We start from the raw sequence: 10,113 nt of genomic DNA, 5'->3' as shown, positions 1-10,113 counted from the left end.
TGACCCTAGTCTTGTACTAGTGGTTTGTGTTCTCACATTTGAGCTTTGTTTCAGGTCAAAGAGCACAATTGCTTATACTTGATGATGTGCACTCAATTAGGATTGGTTTATTGCTTGTTTATGACTAACTTGAGTTTGTTTTGTAGGCATTGAGACTTATGCTTAGGCATTGTTGCTTGCACCTTTGTGCATTGATGCTTGTTATCTGTCTGTGCTGTGGACTTGTAATTTTCTGTTTGACTTTTGTTTGTCTGGTGTACTGATTATGTTGGATTGATTTCAGGTACATTAGTTGCTATAGTTCATTGTGAACTTGCTTGTGCTGCTGCTTGGTTGTATAAACCAATTGAGGTAGAATTTCGTTTCTCCATGTAGTCTGGAAGACCTGGCCTGTTACTTGGCCAGGCACCTGTCTGAAGTCCTCCTTAAGAGGCAATGCTTGTGCTTGTTTATTTTTGTCCCCAAGCAGGAAAAGACCTTTGTTAAGGCAATTGGCAGACACAAGAGGTGTGTAGTCCACCTCCTGCTATTCTGTTGAGTCGTCCCTGGCTCACATCACATGTTGATGCCTTGTGGACACTAACCCAAGATCCATGTACAGTTGTACAGTTGAGTCAGTGTCATAAGTGTAGAAGGGTTCCCACTTTCTGGACCCACACTTCATTGTCTGAAGCTCTCCCTGGCCAGGGATAAGAGCTGTGAGGCACACCCCTCACTCCCTATTTCATCTGCTTCACCCTGACTCTCAATGTCAGGGTTAAGAGCTAACATCACCTGATACAGTTGGTTTGCTTTTGCAGCCTAACCCTTTGTTTGAGCCCACTTTGTCTGGATATAATGTGTGCTAATTGCGAATGTTTGCTTTGTTTTGATTATGCTTGCATGCTCTGCTTTACCTGTTTAGGATTAGCTTGCTGCCTGTGCAAGTTAGGATAGAAACCATAACTTAGGGATGATATGCATGATAACATCTAGGCTCGAGTACAGCTCCCTAGTAGTGTGTCTCCCTTTGTATCTGGTTAGAATTTCTTTCCCGTTCAGGGGAACTACGTTGCCCTGATCCTCATACCAGATGAGGTACGTAGGCAGGAGGTCGCACGAGATCTCTCCAGGAACCTTTTTTTCTTTTTGTGTGTGTTTGCTTGACAGTTGCTAGGCTCGAGTTCCCGACTCCTTAGTAACTTGTTGCTTGCTTCTTCTTGTGTGTGTTAGGAGACGGATGTAAGCCCAGCCATTGGCATTCCGTATCCTATTGTTGTGTGCTTAGAGTCCGGTATAAGTCCATCAAGTGGCATCTGGTTTCCAGTGTGGGTTTGTTTGGTTCAGAAGCTTATGTAAGTCCGGCGATTGGCATTCGGGTTCCATGTTTGCTTGCTTGTGTGTTTGTTTTGTTTGGCGTTCGTGAGCCGAACTACGGTAGCTCTGATTCTCGTTCCAGACGAGATACGTAGGCATAGGATGCGATATCCTAGCGAGCCCTTTCCTCTCTTCTTCCACCTGTGTTGTATGTGTGTGTGATGTTTGTTTTAGCAACCTTTTCCTATCTTTTTGAGCGTGGATCCCGTCGAGTACGACGGATGCGTAGGGGTGCTAATACCTTCCCTTCGCATAACCGACTCCCGATCCCATTCTCTTTGGTCGCGAGACCATGTCTTTTCCAGGTTTACTTCGAGCGTTTCCTTTCCCTCTGTTGGGATAAATAACGCACGGTGGCGGCTCTGTGTTGTTTTGTTTTAGCCCGCCGGTTGTTTTTCGCGGATGCGACAGTGAGCTTAGGTTCAGGAAGAGGTATAGGTGTCCGAATGACAAATGGAATTTTAATTATTTGCACCCTTTCCTATACCCACTGAAAATATGGTTCTTTTGTAAACCCATTTGCTCTCCATAACTCAACTTTTCCTTTTTGATTGACATTTTTCCAAGCTTCTTTGATTCGCTGGAATAAGCTAGGATTCTCAGCCCCAAAGTCAAGTAACAAGAAAGCTTCCAAAGAATTTGCCTATGGAGGGCCTTCCATTGGGTAGCCAAGTTGTCTGAGCGATAGAACTGGATTAGCATTTACACATCCTTGAGTTCCAATGAGCGATAGATGTGGGAAATCTCCACAACTGGATATGATGTCTACGTTGATATATTCTTTGGAGTACCAAGAGAGATCTTCAGATCAGAGTGATCCCAATCTCTGAGGCCAACTAACATCTGATTGTTCAACCCAAGCACCTATCTTCAGAAGATGTTCCAGAAACCACTGATACAATAAAGGAGCACAACAAGCAATCAATCCCTTCTTCTTAGTATACCTATGACTTATGTGATAATAGACATCGGCTAACAAAGTGGGTACTGGGTTCCCAGTAAGGAAAACACAAATGGCAGTCATGTCTACAAAACCATCCATATTCGGGAATAGGACGATGCCATAGATAGCCAATGCAATAGCAGAGTAACAAGCATCCCAACTTTCTACCTTCAATAGGGTATGAGCTCTTTCCAAAAGAAAACTTAGTGAAAACCCTTTGGTATTCCCTTTGGTCTCTAAGTTATCTTTTGCTTCCTTTTCATCCATGTGAAGCGCACTAGCAATGACCTCGAGGGGCAAAGATTCATCTGTCCCTTCAAATATTGACTTGTCCTTCATAGGAATCCTAACAAGGCGCTCGAATTCTTCCAACGTTGGTGCTAGCTGGAAGTCTTGGAATGTGAAGCATCTTAAAGGTAAGTCATAAAATTGGGCTAAAGTGATCAAGGTTGTATGGTCCACTTGTTGATTGAGGATGCTGAGAAAATTGCCATAATTCTTTCCAAAGTTGATTCTGTATACAGGGTGCATCTGAGAGACCAAGTTACGTAAATTCTTCAGATCGGGATCCTTGAATTTGAAGGAGTAAATGTTTCTTTTGCTTGATTCCATATTTCTTGAATTCCTGCAACTCATGATACTCAGATTCCTTGGAAATAAAATAATATGAATGCTATGCTATGAATGATATTATGCGTGTCATATGTAGGTTGATATATAGGTCATGCGAGTGGGTACTCTTGGTTACTAAACAAAACCCTTTTGGTAGAATGCTAAAGGTAAGAAGTTCCGAAAATCATCAATCAATATCTAGGAAAGTTATTGTCATGATGAAAACTCATATGCAAATAACATCCCCAAACAAAGTTTTATCTGGGTGAGGCCTTCGTATGGTCCCAAAGAGGAAAACTCCTAGTGGGCCCATACTAAACAACTCTCGAGTCCAAGGTTCTAAGGTTCTCAGAGTCATAGATCGAGGTTGGAAATATTACTGTAAGGTAGCAATACGTCCAAGGGATCTCATCTGATTGGGGCTTTCATATTAACCCAATGAGTCTGAGAATTTTCAGGTAAATACTACATAACCACCGGATATAATGGGTTAAAAGGTCCCTAGAGTCATTGATCCAACTTGAGAATACTATCGTCGTGAAGAAAACTCGTCGGGCAATAATATTTCAAGAGAATCTCCTCTAGGCGGGGTCTTCGTTTCTTCCCAACAAGGAAGAACCCTTGTGGGTGCCCACTACGCGACCACCAACTTAATCTTATGGTTTTTCTCAGACTCGGGTGGAGAGCCTTTCTCACAAAGTATCATCAACCAGAGCACCCCCAATAAGACATAATCAATAAATCACAATATAATAATTATGACAGAATAATAATAGCAAAATAAAAACTAACAAATAAACAAACAAGATTAACACACAATACAGAAACTGAACTAAATTAGGCTTCACTCTCTTTTGCTTGGAGCTAGTCCCCAGCAGAGTCGCCATTTGTCGCATCTCGAAAAATACGATTCCTCACGATGGTCACGGAAAAAATTATGTTCGAACAAAGTCGCCACCGAACTTTATTTATCCTAATGAAGGAATAGGAAGATATCGATAAAACCTTTTGGAAATGGAATAATGGTCGTCGCAACCATATTCGGGTTCGGGAGTGGATTACGTAAGGGGAAGGTATTAGCACCCCTTACGTCCATTGTACTCAACGAGAACCTTTTAGTTCTAATGTGTGTTTCGAGTGTTAATTTATGTTTGTTTGTTATCTTTAGGTTATAAAATTATTAAAAATAGAAATGGATGAGAACCTTAAAAAAAGGAAAGGGGAGGTTTTTTATTAGTGTGCTCGGGAAGATACAGTAATCTCCTACCTACGTATCCTTATGGTATAATAAGGAAATCAGAGCATTTGTAGTTCGGGGAACTACGGTTGGTTGGTGTTTTTTTTTAATGAACAACTATTTAGATCATATTCTAAAGGCTAAACGTTGGCTTGTCTATGAAGGAGAATGGCGATCCAAAATGCAGCGGAATTTAAAATTTCTCCTTTAATGATCCTTAAGAATGGGCATGATCAATGATAGAATCGTTACCTCTTGTGGCGATCACGAACGTTGAATGATGACAACGCCTCTACTCAGTCCACACAAACGGATTCCTTCAATCTCAGTGCTAGCTACTATGAATGAAGACTTTGAGTGAGAGAGAGAGAGAAACGAAATTGCAAGAGTGACAATGCTTCTACCCAAGGGTTCTATTTATAGAACCACTTGTGTGGGCTGCAAGCTAAAAGGCCCACTCAAGTGTATATGGCTCATATCTTATAATATGCCAAAATCACTTAAGCTCGTGGTACCTTACCATATTTCGTATTCTACTTAAGTACACCGTACCTTACGATGTTCTATAATTCACTTAAGGGCACCGTACATTACGGTATTCCTTAATTACTCTATCTCTCATCAATCTGTCCTTTGTGTGTGACCCTATAGGTTTTCGCGGCATTGGTAATTATATTAAATTACGTATTTAACATAATAAACAGTGAGCGGTATCTAGCAACACATCACTGCTACCCAAGACACGAAAATGTCATGTGATCTGACAAATCCTTCTATGATAATAATTATGTGTATAATTACCCTTTTTCCCTTATGTCTATATTGAACACAAGGCATAGACCGTGTCATCCTTGTCCAGTTCAATATTGGGCCCATAGACATTTATCCTGTTACGCAGGATGGGCAAATTCCATCTAGGTCACTTATGTCCCTTAGCATGCGTCGTGGAGTACCCATCAACTGTCTACGGGCAACGTTTGATCAGCAATAAGGCACTTGACTTTACATCTAGGGTCCATAGTGGTTTCAGGTCGAAGGATGGTATACACCATTATCACCATGAGAATAACTTATGACCGTTTGCATAACATTCTATATAGTATTCTCATAGCGGGTCAATCCCGTATAAATATTACTCTTAATATTCATACCTATGTTTGAGACTTGATAACTCCTTATCCATGATCCATGAGATGTGATCATCAGTCTATAAACATGATAGTCTTCATGCTTTAATGTTATCCCACTTCACAATAAAGCTCGACTACGGATACTTTAAGAATAGTGTCCTTATGTTTAATGTGCTCTCATGATTAAGTCACACTTGATACATTAAACAGACTATCTATTCCAGGGACTTTATTAAACAAACATAATAAAGAAAAAGCCTTTTATTATTAATAAACAATTTGATACAAGTACCAAAAGTATTGGCCTCTAGGGCTTACACCAACAGTCTACTCTCGGCGGAGGCTTAAGCATTGGTTTGTTGTGCGCATTAGAAAGGATTAAATAGTGTTTTTTTTAAAAGAGTTTTGATCACACGAGGGTGACAAGTTTAATTAATATGTTGGGTGTTTTGTTTGATTGGTTATGTTGAGATATTTTGGTTGGATGGCAATTACTCAGATGGTCGAGTAAGACAACTCGTATCCTAATAGTCGAGAAAGGGAATAGAAGACTCTAGACCACCTTCTTTTTCATCCTTAACTATAAAAGGTTTTGATAATAGTTAATGTGTTTTAAATGGATGATGAATACTCGGATAATCGAGTAAGACAACTCGTATCCTAATAATCGGGAAAGAGAATAGAAGACTCTAGACCGCTTTCTTTTTCATCTGAGTGATTACGAAAATAAATTTGCGTATGGTTGATGTATTTTGGCATGAACGACAAATACTTGAATGACTGAGTAAGACAACTCATATCCAAGCATTTGAGAAGAGGAATTGAAGACTCAAGACCATCTCCCTTTTCGTATAGTTCATTATGAAAATGATTTGATTAAGTATGAGTTGGTAAAAAATGACAATTGTTCGACTGACCGAGTAAGAGAACTCGTGTTCAAACAACTGAGGAGTGAAATTGAAAACTCAAAGTCAACTCCCTTTTCATTTAGCTTATTGTGAAAATATTTCGATTTAATCGGAGTTTGGAAGTTGGTATAGGAACGACAATTTTTGGCTAACCAAGTAAGAGAAATTGTATTCAAATAGTCGAGGAGAAAAATTGAAGACTCAAAGTTATCTCCCTTTTGGTTTCTTGTTATAAAAGGATTTGATCTGTTTGTGCTTAAATGGATTAGAAATGACGATCATTTGACTAACCGAGTAAGAAAACTCGTATTCAAATAATCGAGGAGAGGAGTTGAAAACTCAAAACCATCCCCTTTTTCATTTTCAAATGAAGTATTGTTTAGATGTGATTAAGTATTTTAACTTTCAATGAAAATACTCGATGTTGGGTTGAGGTTTTAATTTTGTGTTTACGAGTGGAGTGGATTTTATTTTAGTGAATGATTTATCTAATCGATTAAAATCGAATAGGTCTCATTGTAAGGAAACCCAAGAGTAAGCCATGTGAGGTTGATGGCGATGCTTTTACAAGCGATCGACTTACAGAGGTATTTTGAAAATGGGCTCGACCTTGAATCGAGAAGTATGTGATTTATTTTAAAATCGGCTCGGATTATTTTAAAATCGATGAAAGCGACGTGATTTTGTCACAATTATAACATATCATTTCGTGTACACTCAAGGTTCAATATAAACAAATAGATAAAGAATAATCATGCACATACACTCCTTAAGATAAATAAACATCTAAATTATGAAGGTCATTCGTGATTCTATAATCAATTAATTAATTGAATGTTTAACGAATTATTTTATTTTAATTAAATAATAAGTAGTAATAATAAAAAAATGAATATAACCAAATAATTAAATATTAATAATGATAACAACCATATAATTGTGTATTTACTTTTAAATAATAATAATAATAATAGTAATATAATTACATATTTACTATGTATATATATAAATATTAACAATGGTATAATTATAATTTCAAAAATAAAATAAAATAATATTAACAATAGTATAATTATAATTTCGAAAGTAAAATAAAATAATATTAACAATGGTATAATTATAATTTCGAAAATAAAATAAAATAATATTAACAATAGTATAATTATAATTTCGAAAATAAAAATAAAATAATATTAACAATAGTATAATTATAATTTCGAAAATAAAAATAAAATAATATTAACAATAGTATAATTATAATTTCAAAAATAAAATAAAATAATATTAACAATAGTATAATTATAATTTCGAATATAAAATAAAATAATATTAACAATAGTATAATTATAATTTTGAAAGTAAAATAAACTAGTATTAACAGTGGTATAATTATAATTTCGAAAATAAAATAAAATAATATTAACAATAGTATAATTATAATTTCAAAAATAAAAAATAAAATAATATTAACAATAGTATAATTAGAATTTCGAAAATAAAATAAAATAATATTAACAATAGTATAATTATAATTTCGAAAATAAAAATAAATAAATCGAAGCATTGTTCTATTCTAAACTGTGGGGGTGTTATCAGTAAAAGGAATACGGGCCTAAGAGCAAAGGCAAACCCAGAAAACTCATTTTTTGGATGGTGACAAGTGTCCAGGGTTGGTGACACTTGTCACCACTATCCTCACACTTTCATCAGCCATATTAAAACAAAAATGGGAAAATAAAACATCATTCTTCAAGAGTTTTTCTCTCTCTAATTCCTAAAGCAGCTCTTCAATTACACACACTCTCTCTTTGACTTACCTGCCGGAGAAGAAGGTGGAGGCGGCCATCCACGGTGGCACCGCCCTCTACTCCGGCGAACAAACAAAAATTTCACCTTCCCCATTAAAATACTCTCCTGAGTTTGAATCTGAACTCAGATTCTTCACCACTATCCCTAATCGTCCGGATCGAGGACGTCTAACTAAAACCCTAAAACCAAAATCGAATCAACAATAGTGAAGGTCTCCCCCAATTAAACATGGATTCCTCTCAAGTCTGCAAGGTGAGTACAAAAGTGAAGCGGAGGAAAGAAAAGAAGAGATAAAGGAGAGAGGAGTATACTACCTCGGAATTAGTCTGAAGGGCGCACCTCCGACGAGCTTAGGTAAACCACTTCTTCCTTCTTTCTGTTTTCGTTTTTGAGGTTTTTTTTAGAAAAATGCTATGTTGTTCTTGCTGTTGTCGTCTGCTGTTGTGTTCTTATGTTCTTTTAGGGTTTTGAAAAAAATAACTTTGCCGTGCAGTTGCTGTTCTTGTTTCTTTGAAAAGAACTCTGTTGTGTTTATGTTGTTCTTTAGGCTTTTTGAGAAAAAAAGTTGCTTTTGCTGTGCTGTGTCTCTTGTAATTGTGTTTGCTATTGTTGTTTTGGTTTTGGTTTTTGAGAAGGATTGATACTGTGTTGTGTCTCTTTGGAGTTAATAGAGAAAAGATTACTTTGAAAATTTCTTCTGGATTTTATAAAAAAAAACCTGTTACAGTAAATTAATTTTGTGGTGGTTTATATACATGAATGTTGGTTTCTGTGAGATAACTTGTTGGATCCTATTTTCAGATTTTGTGGGATGATTAATCTATGGATTTAAAGTTGTTTATTTGGATAATGCAGTGTGTTTCTGAGCGCTTCCTTTGATTCATTGTGTAACATATTAATCTGCTCTTTCTATTAATTATTTTCCAGCTTTTTAAGTGCTTATTTGATAAGCTGTTTTTAATTTTGAATTGGTTTTTTGCAGGTGAAGTGATGTTGATGCTGATTGAAAAAGGGGCGCTGTTATTCAACAGGTTTTTTGGAAAAGTTCTGAAGAGTTGCTTTTGAATTGGGAACTTCCAAAAGAGCTTTTGGAAGAGTCTGTGAAATTTGCTTCAAACTGCTGTGTTTACAGCTTATTCCAATTTTTTAAATAAAATTATTTCTGATGTAACAGAGACTTTTTGGATTATGAACTTAGGGATTGCTTGTAACATGTACAAACTTAATTTGGAATTTCTCTTTTTGGGCAGTTATGTAATTGTTTTGGATTATGAAGAATTTTTGGATTAGTTAGGATATATTAAACTGTAAGAAAAATTGGGTTAGACGTGTAACCCTTTGGATCATTTGCAAAATTTACATAATTTTAATTTAAGTTTTTTTTTGTTATTTATGTGGATACTTTTGGGTTGTTATGTAACATTTGGATTAAATTGGAATATCACTTGGAGCATTATCTGGAATATGATTTGGGAATATTATTTGTGTAATTAGTCTCTCTTTCTTTTTTCTCTTTTTTTTTAAATTAAACTTTGTCTTAGCAATTTAATTGTATTAACCAGAAGAATATTTAAATTATAATTCAAACCAAAAATGAATTGGGCCCAACAATGCAATTTAATGGACTTTTAATTTGATTGATTTTAACACATTAATATTATCGAAAAACACATTAATATTATCGAAAATAAAATATGCCAAAAAGGCCTAAGATAAAAACATGTCACAAAATGTTGCACTTTCAAACTTTGATCATAGAAAACTAATTAAATACCCATGCACGCAATATCTTAATCCTAAACCAACATACTCACCTAGCTTAAGGATTTTTATGAATGGTTTAAAGATTTGACATATGTACTTGGGACATGCAAATAGGTTTAATGATGAGTGATCATAAAAACATCTATGGCTCTTAATACCTTACTAATAATCAAATGCATTTTGAATTAGTAGTGTAAAAAGGTTCAAACCACGTTTTAAATTATGGACACATTTATGCAAATGGGCTTTTGAAACAAAGAGATCTCATGGGTAAACCACAAATGGCCGGACAAAATTGGGGTATGACAACTGCCCCTATTTAATTACCTCAAACCGGTAAGTGATAATGATATC

General features: G+C 35.8%; 1 long non-coding RNA gene across 1 annotated transcript; it reads left to right on the top strand.

Moving 5' to 3' along the window:
- The first annotated feature begins 7,867 nt into the window (after positions 1–7,867).
- On the top strand, positions 7,868–9,485 carry LOC127127224 (uncharacterized). The gene is made up of 2 exons (XR_007805285.1): positions 7,868–8,349; positions 8,978–9,485. It is a non-coding gene; the product is annotated as an uncharacterized LOC127127224 (long non-coding RNA).
- The last annotated feature ends 628 nt before the right edge of the window (positions 9,486–10,113 follow it).

The sequence above is a fragment of the Lathyrus oleraceus genome, chromosome 3 (assembly GCF_024323335.1).
Source record: "Lathyrus oleraceus cultivar Zhongwan6 chromosome 3, CAAS_Psat_ZW6_1.0, whole genome shotgun sequence".
Lineage (NCBI taxonomy): Eukaryota > Viridiplantae > Streptophyta > Magnoliopsida > Fabales > Fabaceae > Lathyrus > Lathyrus oleraceus.
The sequence above is the reverse complement of the archived record's forward strand: the minus strand, read 5'-3'. Positions and strand labels throughout refer to the sequence as shown.